We start from the raw sequence: 13,889 nt of genomic DNA, 5'->3' as shown, positions 1-13,889 counted from the left end.
TTTTTGTTGCCCTTCTCTGGACTCTCTCCAGTTCCAGCACATCCTTCCTGAGGACCGGTGCCCAGAACTGGACGGAATACTCCAGATGTGGCCGGACCAGAGTCTTGTAGAGTGAGAGAATAATCTCTTTATTTCTGGAGTGAATCCCCTTTTTAATACATGGCAGTATTTTGTTGGCTTTGCTTGCAGCGGCTTGGCATTGCATGCCACTGCCAAGCTTGTTGTCCACTAGGACCCCTAGGTCCTTTTCCATCTTAGATTCACCCAGAGGTTCCCCCATATTGAGTAGCTTGCTTTCGTTTTTCTGACGCCCAAGTGCATTACTTTACATTTTTCAACATTAAACCTCATCTGCCATGTAGTTGCCCACCCCATTATTTTGTTCAGGTCCGCTTGTAAGGTTTCCACATCCTGCATAGAAGATATTGGCATGCTTAGTTTAGTATCGTCTGCAAATACTGAGATTGTACTAGATATCCCTTCCTCTAGGTCGTTTATGAATAAATTAAACAGTATTGGTCCCAGGACAGAACCTTGGGGGACCCCACTTTCCACACCCGCCCAATCCAAGTACTCCCCATTAATCACCACCCTCTGGACTCTCCCCTTTAGCCAGTTCTCTATCCAGGTACTCACCCTATGGTCCATACCTACCTTCCTTAGTTTGTACAGTAAGCGTTTGTGAGGAACGGTGTCAAATGCCTTTGCAAAGTCCAGATACACCACATCCACAGGCTTACCTTTATCTAGGTGGCAGCTCGCTTCATCATAGAAGGTTAATAGATTGGTCTGGCAAGAACGATTTTTCATGAATCCATGCTGATTACTACTAATAATACCGTTTTCATTACTAATTACTAAAATCTTGTATATAGTCTCCTAACATCCCCTCCAAACTCTTGCAGTCTGCATGTGAACCAATAAGGAAAGGAAAGTAAATTATATTGTAATTTATTTGATGACACAATATGTTGTCACTGGCACTGTCCCTGAGGATTGTAATGTTCTATGCAACCATATACTGTTTTAACGCATCCCCTAAGCATGCAGTTTGAGGAATTTTTTTTTTTTTTTATCATCAATTTTCAGGCTGCCCGAAAAGACCCTCTTCCTAGAAAAAAAATAGATTTTAACATTTTTTTTTAGCATTGGTACTTATCCCTCAGGCCATTGTCCACCTCCCTGTGTTTGACAATCCCTTGCCTATTAGCCCAGAAAATGCCCATTACTGATCTCTAAGGTTTCGGCTTCAGATTTCAAGCTTCATTGGCATTTGCTGACCCTGCGCTGAATAGAAAACCCACAGCTCACCCCTCTTTTAACCACTTTAAGACCGCTCACTGTGCTGCTACTGCGGCTCCCCTGGGTCCAGCGACGTAGACCTACATCTCTGGACTGCTAGAGGTCTCGGCGGCGCGCGCGCGCCGCCGGAGGCTCGCTCCCTCTGTGTTTAGACACAGCAGGAGTCGGGCCGGAGGAGGAGAGGCGGCGATCACCGTCTCTCTTCCCCGATCGTCGGGTAAAGAGTGAGACACAAGCAGGCGGATCTTCTATGTGACAGGCAGGGAGAGATCACAGGATTCAGCATAGCTGAACCTGCGATCTCTGTGTGTGTCACAGAACCCCCTCCCCCCCACACACGTCAGTAAGCATAAGGCATACATTTCACCCCTTGTTTACCAATAGTGTTAACCCCTACCCTGCCAGTGTCATTATTACAGTAACAGTGCATATTTATAGCACTGATTACTGTAGTAATGTCACTGGTCCCCCCAAAAGTGTAAAAAATGTCAGTTAGGGTCCGATCTGTCCGCCGCAATGTCACAGTCCCGCAAAAAATCGCAGATCGCCGCCATTACTAGTAAAGAAAAAAAAAATTACAAATCTTTCCCGTAGTTAGTAAACGCGATAACTTTTGTGCAAACCAATCAAAATACGCTTATTGCGATTTTTTTTTACCAAAAATATGTAGCAGAAAACAAATTGGCCTAAAATGTTAAAAAATTTAGATTTTTAAAATTTTTTTTTGGGAATGTTATATATCAGAATGTGAAAAAAAGTTTTTTTTTTTTTTTCAAAATTGTCGCTCTTTTTTTAAAAAAAAATTAAAAATTGCACAGGTGATCAAATACCACCAAAAGAAAGCTCTATTTGTGGGGAAAAAAAGGACGTAAATTTTATTTGGGTACAGCGTCGCCTGACCACGCAATTGTCCGTTAAAGTAACGCAGTGCCGAATCGCAAAATATGGCCTGGTCGGGAAGGAGGTAAAATCTTCCGGTCCCCGGTCTTAAAGTGGATAAAAATACGCTCATTGAGAATTTTTTTTGTCAAAGACAAGTAGCTAAATACATTTTGGCCTAAATATATGACAAAAATGTAATATATTGGATATTTTTTAACAGTCAAAGTAGAAAATGTCAATTTTATGCAAAATTTTCACTCTTTTTTTATTAATATTGCAAAAAAAAAAATAAAAAGCGCAGAGGTGATCAAATACCACCAAAAGAAAGCTCTGTTTGTGTGGAAAAAAAGGACATAAATTTAGTTTGGGTACAGCAATGCATGACCGCGAAATTGTCAGTTAAAGTCGCGCAGTGCCTAGTTGAAAAAAGTGGACTGGTCATTGAGCAGCAAAATCTTCCGGGGCTAAAGTGGCTAATTATGGCAAAACAAAAGGATGAAAAACAAAGTGAAATTGATGCACGAATTCACAAAATACACATTTTTTTTTTTCATATAATCTTTATTTTTATCAAGTAACAACAAAACAGATAAAAGGAAAAATGAAAAAGCGAGAGCCCTTAATATGGTACATAGTGGTTGAATAAACATATAGAGTTCATCAACAGTCTATGTCTACTGAACTTCATTCCGTAATCATAAGTGGTTCACCAGAAGATTTTTATCACAGCTTTAGCCAGGAGTACAGGAGGCGAAGGAAGGAGAGTGTAAGGAAAGGAATAATGGAAAGAAAAGTGAGAGAAGTCAGAAAATAGACATTAGAACAGAGGGAAAAAGGGAAGAGAAAACAAAATACACATATTAATTATACAGTATCTCACAAAAGTGAGTACACCCCTCACATTTTTGTAAATATTTTATTCTATCTTTTCATGTGACAACACTGAAGAAATTACACTTTGCTACAATGTAAAGTAGTGAGTGTACAGCTTGTATAACAGTGTAAATTTGATGTCCAATCAAAATACCCCAACAACAGGCCGTTAATGTCTAAACTGCTGGCAACAAATGTGAGTACACCCCTAAGTCAAAATGTCCAAATTGGGCCCAATTAGCCATTTTCCCTCCCCAGTGTCATGTGACTTGTTAGTGTTACAAGGTTTCGGGTGTGAATGGGGAGCAGGTGTGTTAAATTTGGTGTTATCGCTCTCACTCTCTCATACTGGCCACTGGAAGTTAAACATGGCACCTCACGCCAAAGAACTCTTTGAGGATCTGAAAAAAAAGAATTGTTGCTCTACGTAAAGATGACCTAGGCTAGAAGAAGATTGCCAAGACTCTGAAACTGAGCTGCAGCACAGTGGTGAAGACCATACAGCGGTTTAACAGGACGGGTTCCACTCAGAACAGGCCTCGCCATGGTCGACTACAGAAGTTGAGTGCACGTGCTCAGCACATCCAGAGGTTGTCTTTGGGAAATAGACGTATGACTGCTGCCAGCATTGCTGCAGAGATTGAAGGGTTGGAGGGTGAGCCTGTCAGTGCTCAGACCATACGTTGCACACTGCATCAAATTGTTCTGCATGGCTGTCGTCCCAGAAGGAAGCCTCTTCTAAAGATGATGCACAAGAAAGCTCGCAAACAGTTTGCTGAAGACAAGCAGACTAAGGACATGGTTCCAGTAATCCATGTCCTTAGTCTGCTTGTCTTCAGCAAACTGTTTGAGGGCTTTCTTGTGCATCATCTTTAAAAGAGGCTTCCTTCTGGGACAACAGCCATGCAGACCAATTTGATGTGGTGTGATGAGACCAAGATAAACGTATTTGGTTCAGATGGTGTCAAGCGTGTGTGGTGGCAACCAGGTGAAGAATACAAAACAGGTGTGTCTTGCCTACAGTCAAGCATGGTGGTGGGAGAGTCATGGTCATGAGCTGCATGAGTGCTGCCAGCACTGGAGAGCTACAGTTCATTGAGGGAACCATGAATGCCAACATGTACTGTGACATACTGAAGCAGAGCATGATCCCCTCCCTTCGGAGACTGGGCTTCAGGGCAGTATTCCAACATGATAACGACCCCAAACACACCTCCAAGATGACCACTGCGTTGCTAAAGAAGCTGAGGGCAAAGATGATGGACTGGCCAAGCATGTCTCCAGACCTAAACCCTATTGAGCATCTGTGGGGCATCCTCAAACAGGTGGTGGAGCGCAACGTCTCTAACATCCACCAGCTCCGTGATGTCATCATGGAGGAGTGGAAGAGGACTCGTGGCAGCCTGTGAAGCTCTGGTGAACTCCATGCTCAAGAGGGTTAAAGCAGTGCTAGAAAATAATGGTGGCCACACAAAATATTGACACTTTTGGACATTTTTACTTAGGGGTGTACTCACTTCAAAAGTCACATGAAAAGTTATAATAAAATATTTACAAAAATGTGTGGGGGTGTACTCACTTCTGTCAGATACTGTATATATATGAATTTTTAACAATGTTTTAAAAAAGGTACCAATATAAAACTACAATCATTTCATTAATATCGTTCGCCCCCCTTTATAGTAAATGTACACAATTGACATCACTGTAAATCATTCTGGTCTAGTTACTCTATTTTGTGCATAATATATGTTCCCATTTTTGTTTCAATCTGATTTTATTAGTTTTCCCAAGCAAAATTATAATAAAGCATATCTAAATCTTTCAATACTACAGTATTAGGTCTTCAATATATAGTAACAAATACAAATATAGAACGGTGGTATACATAAATATAAATCAGAGAAAATATCACAAAGTTATTTTTGGTGAACAAGGTTCAGGCTCGTTTTCCATCTCCGGCATCTCTGAGGGAATTGGAAGTATTTTTGCATAAAGAGTGGAATCAGATTCTATTATCCACTATCCAAGGCTTATATTTGACAATTCTCAGGAGAAGTCAAGCCTTCTTGGATACCAAATGTGGTTCAACACCATATTAGGTAAGGCTTTCATTATTTTGCCTGGTGTTTCCATAATTTTGTCCATCCCCGGTACTTTTTACTTTTACATGTAGTAACATGACACTCCTGTGAGTTACAGAAAACACTCCAAGCGGCCCATGTACTAGAATAATTATCCAGTCTATCATGCTTAACTGCTAGTAGAGATTTCAAATTCATGAGTGCACCTAAGCTACCCACTCCATTCTAAAATGGATGGGATCCCAGAAGACTTCCAATGACAGCCTGGCAACCATCAGAAAATGATGTACTTTGATAGATCACAGCATCATAAAATACAAAAGTATTTGGGGGTTGGACTATATACATCTACTGGTTACTCTATTACAGCGGTCGCCAACCACTGATGGTCCACGAGAAAAAAGTTGACAGCTCTCCTCCACCCTCCACACTACATTCTCCGACAGCTCTCCTCCACCATCCACACTACATTCTCCGACAGCTCTCCTCCACCATCCACACTACATTCTCCGACAGCCCCCCTCCACCATCCACACTACATTCTCCAACAGCTCTCCTCCACCATCCACACTACATTCTCCAACAGCTCTCCCCCCACCATCCACACTACATTCTCTGACATCTCTCCTCCCACCATCCACACTACATTATCCGACAGCTCTCCTCCCACCATCCGCACTACATTCTCCGACAGCTCTCCTACTTTCATCCACACTACTTTCTCCGACATCTCTCCTCCACCATCCACACTACATTCTCCGACAGCTCTCCTACTTTCATCCACACTACTTTCTCCGACAGCTCTCCCTCCACCATTCACACTACATTCTCCGACAGCTCTCCTCCACCATCCACACTACATTCTCCGACAGCTCTCCTCTCACTATCCACACTACATTCTCCGACAGCTCTCCTCTCACCATCCACACTACATTCTCCGACAGCTCTCCTCTCACCATCCACACTACATTCTTCGACAGCTCTCCTCTCACCATCCACACTACATTCTCCGACAGCTCTCCTCTCACCATCCACACTACATTCTTCGACAGCTCTCCTCTCACCATCCACACTACATTCTTCGACAGCTCTCCTCTACCATCCATACTTCCAGTGGGTGGAACTCCACTTTAAGGAAGCTCACCCATATGAATTCTCTGGTGTAGCACAAGGTCCCTTCCTATTAAAAGATTTCCTGCGCTCTGAACAAAAAGAAGGATGTTTAACCGTGTGAATTCTCTGATGTTTATCAAGGATTCCCTTATTGTTGAAAGATTTCCCGCACTCTGAACATGAATAGGGACGCTCACCTGTGTGAATTTTTTTATGTCTAACAAGGTGTGCTCTATTAATGAAAGATTTCCCGCACTCTGAACATGAATAAGGACGCTCACCGGTGTGAATTCTTTGATGTTCAACAAGGATTCCTTTCTGAGTAAAAGATTTCCCGCACTCTGAACATAAATAGGGACGCTCGCCCGTGTGAACTCTTTCATGATCAACAAGGGTTCCTTTATCAGTAAAAGATTTCCCGCACTCTGAACATGAATAGGGACGCTCACCGGTGTGAATTCTTTGATGTCTAACAAGGTGCGATTTATTAATGAAAGATTTCCCGCACTCTGAACATGAATAAGGACGCTCACCCGTGTGAATTTTTTGATGTTCAACAAGGATTCCTTTATGGGTAAAAGATTTCCCGCACTCTGAACATGAATAGGGACCCTCACCTGTGTGAATTATTTGATGTCTAACAAGGTGTGCTTTTCTAATGAAAGATTTCCCGCACTCTGAACATGAATAAGGACGCTCACCCGTGTGAATTCTTTGATGTTCAACAAGGATTCCTTCATAAGTGAAAGATTTCCCGCACTCTGAACATGAATAAAGACACTTACCCATGTGAATTTTCTGATGCTTAACAAGTCCTCCTTTCTGAGTGAAAGATTTCTCGCACTCTGAACATGAGAATAGATTCTCATCTCGGTGAGCTCCTTCATGGGGTAAGGAAGATTCCTTGGGATTAGAAGGATCTGTTGATCTATCTGCAGTGTGAGATCCTAAATGGATATTTGCAATCATAGTATGTGATTGGTGAGAAGATTCCCCCTGATCAGAGGGATCCATTGATGTCTCCGGACAGGAAGGTCTGTGATGGATATTTTGTGTATTTGGATTTCCTCCTGGAGGATCCTGTGTGATGACATTATCTTCTGACTTACAATCAGCAGATAATAGAAGATGTCTCTCCGAGGAATTCCCGACATCACATCCATCTGTTGGGAAGAAATGTAAAAATGTCAGTTGGTCACAAATAACTGGAGTTTTAGCTCCTCCTCCCTGTCAGTGGAAATGCCGATCTCACAGTTGGGCTCCTGTTCTCCCTCCAAAATCAATCAGAAAAGTGTTCACACCGAGTCCATATATGATCTGCAAATTCTTTAAAAATAAATAGCTGACTAAGTCTTTATTAGCCAAAATGCGTCAGTGGTTTCTTCCTACATTGAATTGTCTGGATTTTAAATTATGAAGAGTGTGCAGATCATATATGGACTCCAACGGGAGTCAGCAAAAAAAACAAGGCATTGGTCTAACAGTTTCACAGAGCTCTGAGATGGAACTGGGTACAAATCTAACATTACAATATGAAGAAATAAAAAAAAAAAAAAACATTAAAGAATATAAAACACTCAAAATAACAATGACACACTGCATAACATTTGATTGCTTATCAAATTACCAATTACTGACCTATAGTGTACAGTATCTCCTCCTCATTTGTTGGGAACATGACGTTATATTGAGGAACAGAGATGGACCTTTCATATGGTGTACAGTATCTCCTCCTCATTTGTTGGGAACATGACGTTATATTGGGGAATGGAGATGGACCTTTCATATGGTGTACAGTATCTCCTCCTCATTTGTTGGGAACATGACGTTATATTGGGGAATGGAGATGGACCTTTCATATGGTGTACAGTATCTCCTCCTCATTTGTTGGGAACATGACGTTATATTGGGGAATGGAGATGGACCTTTCATATGGTGTATAGTATCTCCTCCTCATTTGTTGGGAACATGACGTTATATTGAGGAATGGAGATGGACCTTTCATATGGTGTACAGTATCTCCTCCTCATTTGTTAGGAACATGACGTTATATTGAGGAATGGAGATGGACCTTTCATATGGTGTACAGTATCTCCTCCTCATTTGTTGGGAACATGACGTTATATTGGGGAATGGAGATGGACCTTTCATATGGTGTACAGTATCTCCTCCTCATTTGTTGGGAACATGACATTATATTGAGGAATGGAGATGGACCTTCCATATGGTGTACAGTATCTCAACCTCATTTGTTGGGAACATGACGTAATACTGAGGAATGGAGATGGACCTTTCATATGGTGTACAGTATCTCCACCCCATTTGTTGGAAACATGACGTTATATTGAGGAATGGAGATTATCCAGTATCTGTGACAACTCTGTGTAAAATATTCAAGGTTGTAAAGCTCCGCACTGCATGAAAATTGAATAAATAGAAAAGGTGGTTGGGAGACTGCACTCACTTATACCGAAACACAAGGTAATGAATCTGATGGAAAATGGGCAATCATGTGAAGCGTATAGTACAAGAAGCATTACATGAGCAGATCAATACTCCAGATGTGCCAACTCCAGTGCACCACCAATGAGGTCATGCACACTTATAGGTACCAAAAGTGTCCAAAGGATGGAGATGGCCAGCTTGGCATGGATCACAACCCAGCACATGGCAAAGGTGGGAATCCCCACACTTACTTTGCAAAGCCTTGCACACCATGGTTCCAGGCACAGTCCCTAGGAGGGTTTTGTGTTGCAGTAGGCCCTAACATAGGAGCCCAGCCACGTGCCAAGCTACCCTTACCTACAAAACCTCTGTCATCAGTCACCACCATTCTACCTCTAACTGGCTGCTCCTTCTCATCACACTTCACTTCATGACATCAAGACTTAACTAAATTGTAAATTCTGTTCCCCAGTTCTCCCCAATACACTGTAAACCTTCTCTTCCAAAGTTACACAGATGATTACTCTTAACCAATAGGTTCTTTAGTGAATAGTTAGATTTACAGTTCTGTCCAGGTTTCATAGAAGTACATATGAGCGATATACAGAATCGCAATTGCATTTTCACTCTCCCTCTCTAATAACACTGTACAGGATTTGGTTACATAGTTACATAGTGAGGTTGAAAAAAGACACCAGTCCATCCAGTTCAACCTATGATGTGTGTTTGCTGTTAACCGTACATTGTATACCCCTTTATGTTGTGGTCTTTAAGGTGCCCATCGAATCGTTTTTTGAAACTATTGATGCTCCCTGCTGATACCACTGCTTGTGGAAGAGAATCCCACATCCTTACCGCTCTGACAGTTAAGAACCCTTTATGCAGTTTAAGGTTAAACCGCTTTTCTTCTAGTTATATTGAGTGGCCCCGTGTTTTACTGAATTCCCTTTCTCTGAAAAGTTTCTTCCCTATGCTAGGGTCACCAGTACGGTATTTGTACATCGATATCATATCCCCTCTCAAGCGTCTCTTCTCCAAAGAGAATAGGTTCAATGCTTGTAGTCTTTCCTTATAGTTGATGTCCTCCACTACCCTAAGTATCTTTGTAGCCCTTTTCTGGACTCTCCAGGTCCAGCACATCCTTTCTGAGGACCGGTGTCCAGAACTGGATGGCATATTTAAGATGTGGCTGGACCAGAATCTTGTAGAGAGGGAGAATAATCGCTTTATCTGTGGAGGGGGTCCCCTTTTTTTTAATACATGCCAATATTCTGTTGGCTTTGCTTGCAGCAGCTTGGCATTGCATGCCATTGCTGAGCCTGTTGTCTACTAGGACCCCCAGGTCCTTTTCTATCTTAGATTCACCCTGAGGTTCACCCCCTAGCGAGTAACTTGTGTTCGTATTTCTGACACCCAAGTGCATTACTTTACATTTTTCAACATTAAACCTCATCTGCCATGTAGTTGCCCATCCCATTATTTTGTTCAGGTCCGCTTGTAAGGTTACCACTTACCACATCCTGCATAGAAGATATTGGCCTGCTTTGCTTAGTATCATCCGCAAATACCAAGAATGTGCTAGATATCTCCTCCTCTAGGTAGTTTATGAATAAATTAAACAGGATCCTTGGGGGACCCCTCTTTCCACACCCGACCAATCCGAGTACTCCTCATTTATCACCACCATCTGAACCCTATGGTTCATACCTACGTACCTTGGTATGGAAAGAAAGCGTTTGTGGGGAACTGTACCAAAAGCCTTTGCAAAATCCAGATACACCACATCCACAGGCCTTCCTTTATCTAGATGGCAGCTCAATTCATCGTAGTAGGTTAATAGTTTGGTCTGGCAAGAATGATTCTTCATGAATCCATGCTGATTACTACTAACAATACAGTTTTGTATTTAGTCCCTTATCATGCCCTCCATTATCTTGCAGACTACTGATGTTAGACTAACCAGATACATCTTGGCCCTATTTTAAATAATGGTACCACGTTGGCTTTTTTCCATTCAGCTGGCACCATTCCCATCAGTAGGCTATCCATAAAAATTAGGAACAATGGTCTGGCTATCACCTGGCTGAGTTCTTTAAGGACCCTCGGGTGTAAGCCATCTGGTCCCAGTGACTTATTTATGCTAAGTTCCTCTAGTTTAGTTCTGAGTCTATCTTTTGTTAACCATGAGGGTGCTTCCTGAGATGTATTATTAACTTTAACATTACAAGCTGGGTTAGTGTAGCCCCCAATTCTTTTGTGAAGAGTGAAGAGAAGAATTTATTTAGCACTTTCACCTTCTCTCTGTCCTTTGTGGCCAGATTCCCTTTGTCATCTTTTATGGGGCTAATATGTTCTGGTCTCACTTTCTTACTATTTATATACTCAAAAAAAACCCCAAGAAATTCTTTAACTCTCTTCCGCTATGTGCCTTTTGTGTTCAATTTTAGCTGCCTTGAATGCACTCTTACATTTCTTATTGCACTCTTTGTAATGTTGTAATGCTGCCAATGACCCCTCGGCCTTGTATTTTTTAAGGCCTTTTCTTGAGGTTTAATATGCATTTTTATGTTGGCGTTTATTTTGCTCTTCTAAACATATTCCCCTTTGGAGTGCACTGGCCAATCCGTTTATTTAGTATGTTGTTTAAGCACTCCCATTTTTCCTCCGTGTTCTTTGTTCCTAGGGTTCTATCCCATTTTATATTGTCTAGCAAAGAGCGCAGTTTATACTGAAAACGAATTGACCTATGGTCACTGTTTCCTAAGATGCCCCGTATTTCTACATCCGTGATCAGGTCTGTATTGTTAGTAATCAGTAGGTCTAGTAATGCATTGTTTCTTGTTGTTGCATTCACCATCTGACCCATGAAATTGTCCTGCAAAACATTTAGGAGCTGCGGAGCCCTAGGCTAATGTGCGGTTCCTTCTGCCCAGTCTATATCTGGTTGTGCTGTGCGGAGTTGTTCATAACTTTTTATAGCATAGTTGCATCCCAGTAAATAGCATAAATGTCAGGTCCTGGGAACCCATCCCGGGGTCCCGCTAAGGTAAAACTCCACCACACAGTTCGGTTCACCTCTTTTCAGCGTCCTGACTGATCACCTCCCATACACGGACAGACCCTGAGGTCCGGGCCAGTTCAGAAGCAGAAAGTGACACATGCAGGGTAAGGTGCATCACAGCACCAAGTGTTAACTCTTGCAAGACCACGCCATCTTTGGCTACAGCACGTACTTCAAAATGCCAGGAAGATGTACATAGATGTCCTTCTGTTCTCGCGTCGCATGTGAAATAAAAAAAGAAAATTTGTTTGGATACAGTGTTGCATGACCGCGCAATTGTCATTCAAAGTGTGACAGCGCTGAAAGCTGAAAACTGGCCTGGGCAGGAAGGGGATGAAAGTGCCCAGTAAGCAAGTGGTTAAACTACAATCCTTATACACAGAAGTATAATGAGAATGTAAATGGTTTCTTCCATTGTCTCGGTTACTTACTTGTGATGATAGGTAGAGAAATGTCCTTCTGTTCACTTTTCATAATCATCCCAACCTCCTCCGTGGAGATCTGATCACCCCCCACATACATCTCTACTTCTTCTTCTTTAACCTCAGCTTTTATATTCATCTGTTCTTCACCCTAAACCCCAAAAATAATAGAAAATATCTATTCAAGTCAACTCAAGGCAGATATAAAAATTACAAATGACACGTCATTCAGTATGCACCCTCCGTTGAAAACAACACAAGCAGGAAGAGGATCCGCGATAACATGTGACTGGGCTTAAGACCCACAGAGAAAAGGAATGTATATTAATAAATAAAAATGGGGGATGAAAAATGTAGGGTGCTGAAAGGAGCTAGAAACGGGGCTGGGGGGTGTGGGTAACAAAGGCTACACTTTAGATGTCGAAGTAAAACAAGAGACTACATAATAACATCATCTCATGGCTTAGAATACATATTTAGGTCTAGATGTCCAGTCCTACCTACCTTGTCATTGTAAGGGATGGTGTGATCCTCCTGTATGGAATTCCAGGAGCACCGAAAAGGGGGAAATCTCTCACCCTAAACCCCAAAGATTAAATAGAAAAAATGTAATAGAGCATGAGATTTAATAGAGAAATATCTAGTAGCTTAGAATACTTTTGATTTGTAATTGCTCAGTCCTATCTACCTGATGATGGTGGGGGATGGTCTGATCTTCCTGTGTGGAATCCGGGGAATACAGAGGACCACCCTCCTCCATAGACTGCTGATCCCCAAACATCTCTTCTTTCTCCACTTTAACCTCAACTTTGATGTCTTTCAGTTCTGCACCCTAAACCCCAAATATGAGAGAACGGATTTATAACAGGAAACAAGAGATGAAATAGAAGACTGTTATTTTACAAGCGTAGAATTCTACAAGGTATTTGGGTTTTAGTTGCTCAGTCCCACCTACCTGATGATGGTGAGGGATGGTGTGATCTTCCTGTGTGGAATCCTGGGAATACAGAGAACGGGGACATCTCTCTGGTTGGTTCCCATTACTGGATCCATCTGTAGGAAACACACACTGACTGAATACATTGTTTCTATGTGTTTATCAGATGATGGGGGATCTAGGCGGACTCTCCGTACTGCTCTCTCCTTTTATAATAAAGTCTCCTCTTACCCGGTGATGTGAGGGGCGGCTGATTCTCCATCATGACGTCCAATCCTTGTGTCCTTCTAAATAAATTATAATGTTATTAACGCCTCTGCTGCCGTTTCCAATAACAACTTCTCATTACTTCCTCATAACTCGCCTCACCCAGGACTTCCTTTATAGACCCCTACATCACTTCCTGTTCCTTAGTTACATCACTTCCTGTCTGCACCTGACATCACTTCCTCTCCAGCTGTGGTATCACTTCCTGTGTCTGTACAATCACACTCTTCCTGTCTTCACGTTCTACCCGATATAATAGGAAAAGATCTCCACCTCTATATTTATTATGTGTCTGTTCTCCAATCCAGCAACTCCAGATGCACAGTTAGATAAATGGTTTATTTATTCACAATGTATTTGGTCTATAAACCAGAGGCTATGGATGGACAGTTGGATAAATGGTTCTATATTTAGGATGTATCCGGTCTATAAACCAGAGGCTCTGGATGGACAGTTGGATAAATGGTTCTATATTTAGGATGTATCTGGTCTATAAACCAGAG

General features: G+C 41.9%; 2 protein-coding genes across 2 annotated transcripts in view; both read right to left on the bottom strand.

The window, feature by feature from the left end:
* The window catches only part of LOC309563475 (uncharacterized protein), a gene marked incomplete at its 3' end in the record, with an annotated part of 76,094 nt that extends 62,864 nt beyond the window's left edge, over positions 1-13,230 (bottom strand). The window contains exon 1 of the mRNA XM_082267868.1: positions 13,138-13,230. The remainder of the gene's footprint in view (positions 1-13,137) is intronic.
* The window catches only part of LOC309564419 (uncharacterized protein), a gene marked incomplete at its 3' end in the record, with an annotated part of 909,898 nt that overhangs the window by 787,535 nt on the left and 108,474 nt on the right, over positions 1-13,889 (bottom strand).

Source organism: Pelophylax lessonae, assembly GCF_965119305.1.
Source record: "Pelophylax lessonae genome assembly, chromosome: 9".
NCBI classification, from domain to species: domain Eukaryota; kingdom Metazoa; phylum Chordata; class Amphibia; order Anura; family Ranidae; genus Pelophylax; species Pelophylax lessonae.
Note: the sequence above shows the minus strand (reverse complement) of the source record. Positions and strands in the feature narration are given on the sequence as shown.